Source organism: Podarcis filfolensis, assembly GCF_964270895.1.
Source record: "Podarcis filfolensis genome assembly, chromosome: 7".
NCBI classification, from domain to species: Eukaryota; Metazoa; Chordata; class Lepidosauria; order Squamata; family Lacertidae; genus Podarcis; species Podarcis filfolensis.
Window position 1 is genome coordinate 4060451 of NC_139603.1, and position 4427 is coordinate 4064877.

Sequence of the window (4427 nt, forward strand, 5' to 3'; positions counted from 1 at the left end):
GATGCATTATAGTGATTTTTAAGTGTCAACCATTGGGGATATCTGGCTCCTCTTTTTTAAGTTCCTACTGTTTTGAAAATATTTTAAAGCAGTCAATGTAAATGTATTCAGTTGCTCAAAACTGAGCTTTGAGGAAGACACAAAGCAGACACTCCTGCGAGATTTAACAGGACTGCTAAGTATACCATTTTGTAACAGCCACAACATGCACACATTGAATAAGGAAATATTATATAATTCAGGATTCTAAATGCAGCAGTGCCTACAAAAGATATGCCATGATCTTGTTGATGGTAAGGAAAACATAGGTATATAAAGGAGAATTCCTGGATGCCAAGATCCAAGTTTGGTGAGAGAACCCCAGCAGATATTTAAAATCACAAAATATGCAGCAAAGTAAACCATGGAAATATAGGCTGTTAGACTTTTAAAATATGCCATTCTAAGCTGCTTCCAAAGTCCCCCTCTTTCCCTAGCAAAGAAAAAGACCCACACACTTGGTAAATTAAAAGTGGTAATTTAGTTACAAACTCTCCAAGGGTCATGTGCTTTTCCATACAGCATTCAAAAAAAGTTGCACGGGCACTAACACTTGACTTAGTTACATTGGTGAAACTTCCAAAATTATTTATGTAGGAAATTATTAGCATAGGCTTGTAAAAGCCATATAGTCTGAGCTGCAGCAACTAGCTCAAAACATGTTCTGCTTGCCTGTTAGACTGAGGTGAACAAAGGCCTTTGATTACCTTCCCCCCAAGATGAGGGGGAATGACTTAAATAAGCCTGGCAGGACAGCTTACTCTATGGCATTAACTATTTCATGCATTAATTAGACTTATGCATGTTGGTTGTATGAGGCTGGTTATCCCACAAACTACTTCTCAGACAAATATAACCATTGCATGGGCAATTAACAAAGTACCCACAGTTCTAACTTGACTTGAAGCTTCTCAAAATTGTCTCTTGGTAGTAGCTTGATGAGAATGTCAACTGCCATTTCTTTGGTTTGACAATACGCCAAGTCGACAAGTCCATCTTGTGTCACCGCACACATTGTGATATTTAACCCCAATGTGCATCATTTGGCCCAGGAAACAGGACCATTTCCAAACATAAAGATAAATCCACCTGTTGATTTGTAATCCTTTGTGTCTCTGGCACGGTCAACATCTCTGTAACCTGGTAGTTTTGGATAGTTGTCGGCTGGCAGTTTAAGTTTACAGCTCATGGTTCCCTTTACGTATCTAGCAACTCTTTTTACAGCAGTCTACTCCTTCTCAGTGGGAAAGCTAACTTTCCTGCTTAGGATTTTAATTTCCCTGCTTAGGATTCCCACTGCATTTGTTATGTCAGGTCAGGTTGTTGTGGTTCAGTAAAGGATCTTTCATATAGCTGACCTGTTGTTGTCTGAGAAGGATTCAGACTTACCTTTACTCTTTAGAAAGTCAGTCACCATTGGCATGGCTACTTCCTTGACTTCTTTCACTCCTAGATTGTCAAGCGATTCAATAACTTTCTGCTTTTGACTTAGAGTCAAAAGAATAAGGATCTTATCTTCTATCTGAATACCCAAGAAGAAAGACATATTTCCCAGTTCCTTTATCTCTACTTCTTTGCTTAGGTATTCCACAACTTCTGTATAGCCTTGGTTATTTTCAGTTGCAATACTTAAACCACCCCAAAGGCCAAAACAAAAGAAAATTGTTCATTTTTGCCCTTGGTGTACAAGCACTTCCCTGCATGACCATGTATGTACCCCAGTTGTGTGAGCTTCCTGTCTAGTTTCTCATTCCATGCTCTAGCAGCTTGTTTTAATCCATAAAGCCCCTTCTGAAGTTTGTATACGAGATTTGCTTCCTTTGGTTTGATAAAACCTTTGGCTTGTTTCATTTACATTACTGGCCATGCAAAAATGTGGTTTTAATATCTATGCATTACACCTTTATTTGTTCAGAAGCTACATGCTCAAAAGCAGTCTGATGGTAGGGTGTCTCACTATAGGTGCAAAAGTTTCACTGTAGTCTTTCTCATACTCTTGCAAGTAACCTTTTGCCTCAAGTCTTGCTTTGTAGTGCTCAATTTCCCCCTTCTGCACCCTTCTTTACCTTAAACACCCACGTGCTTCCTATTGGCTTCTCTGGTGCTGGTGCAGTGCCAGTGTGGTGTAGTGGTTAAGAGCAGTGGACTTGTAATCTGGGGAACCGGGTTCGCGTCTCCGCTCCTTCACATGCAGCTGCTGGGTGACCTTGGGCTAGTCACACTTCTTTGAAGTCTCTCAGCCCCACTCACCTCATAGAGTGTTTGTTGTGGGGGAGGAAGGGAAAGGAGAATGTTAGCCACTTTGAGACTCCTTCAGGTAGTGATAAAGCAGGATATCAAATCCAAACTCTTCTTCTTCAATCCCTTCCTGTGCAGCATTCCTCCACAGGTGAGCTTCAGCGGCTTGCATCTGCTCAATCTTTTCCCAGGTGAAAGTTTCTAGGGGTTGCACCAACCTTGTGAGGTAGGACAGTCGTGGGGTTGGAACACCTGTGTTGCATCTCAGTGAGCACCTGACATCTGGCTCTGAGATCTTCTCAATCTCTTCATCACCATCTAATGTGGTCTCCTCCTCTTTGGTTGCACTGCGTCTTGGAATCTACTCCTTCACTTCTCTTTCCTGTTCAGCATCTGTGCTACGTGATGGGACAGTAGAAGGCCAATCTGGACTATCATTCACCAATCCAGGAAAGTTTATGAGGGCTTGTGCTTCATCCTCTGACTCGTCAGAAAAGTCTATCACAGTTCCTCTCTTGTCAGCTTTCCTGTGCTCCTCAAAATGAAGCACATGCCTCGTGCTGACTTTCCCAGTATTCAAGTCCACTTCTCTGAATTATTTGCTCCCTGGAGCACAGCCAATCACAATAGTCTATTGTGCTCTGGGATCTAATTTGTGCCTATTCTCCTTGGGTACATACGCATAGGCAATACTGCCAAACACATGTGTGTGACATATTAGGTACTCCCTCAATGCGAGAAGTGAAGTTACAGGGAACCGGGCAGAGGACCTTCTTGGTAGTAGCACCCACCCTGTGGAACACCCTCCCATTAGATGCCAAGGAGATAAACAATTATATTACTTTTAGAAGACATCTGAAGGCAGCCCTGTATAGGGAAGTTGTTAATGTTTGATTTTTTTGTGTGTGTTTTTATATTTTGCTGGAAGCTGCTCAGAGTGGCTGGGCAACCCAGTCAGATGGGCAGTATATTATTATTATTATTATTATTATTATTATTATTATTATTATTCCATGCCAAAGTTCATAAGGTGTACATGTAATTCCCTTGGTTGGCAGTCTATTTTGGAGATACACAATCCTATAGTTCCAGTTAGGGAGCAAGTGATTAGAGGCATACCACCTGAGCCATGAATGAAATGTGCAATAATTCTCTGAAACCTAAAACAAGAGTCTTGTAGTACTTTAAAGTGTGACATATTTATTATGTATAATCTTTTGTGGTGTAGCATCCACTTCATCAAATTCATGATGTTATCCTCAGTTGGCAAGTATTGATGGAGGCATAGGGCAAATGTAAAAGGCAGGATGGAAATGGAAGTGCATTTAAAGCTTAAATGTATGCAAAACAAGCATAATGATCATTCACATCCACAGTAATTTGATGAAACATCTCCTACTGTGTTAACAATTACTGGTACTGTGAATGGCCACTACTTATTTTGCATACAGTACATGTAAACTTCTAATTGTATTGTCAAAGTTAGAATTTTTATGAAAGTTCATCCCACTGTAAACATCATATATACAGAGTCACAGACACACACACACAGCTGCCAGCTGAAAATAATACTTCAAGCATCTGACTAGCATCCATGAAAACTTATGCCATAATACACTTCCTAGTATTTAAGGTACCACAAGATTTTTCATTGGTTTTTCTGTAAATGTAAACAGTTTACTTAAAATGCAAACATGCTTTTGTGTTGTTTATGCTGCATGTTCCTCAGATTAAGAGCAGAATGAGGCAAGGTTTGTTTTTGTAGGTTAGTGTCCGCGTGAAGCAAAGCTGACCAAGGTGGTGTAGCACATGATGGATTTTATTCTGTTGATCTGTTCAACTCTTTTAAAACTTATTGACTGTTACTGTGTCTGTAACAGGAAACAGTTTTGGGAATCCTGTGGCCATTATCTTTCAGTAGCCTAGTTTGCACATAATGTTGAACCATAGTTTATTAAATCATAGCTTAGTATTATGTGTGAACTCAGCTCAGCAGCTTAACTGTGTGGTTAAAGGTTGCTCATTAACCAAAGTTTGTACCTGGTTTACAAACCTTAGTTAATGTTAAACATAGTGCAGCATTATGTGCGAACCCAGACCTCCCTCAACTATGATTAAGGAGCCATCACAACCTAAAAGTATGCAGAACC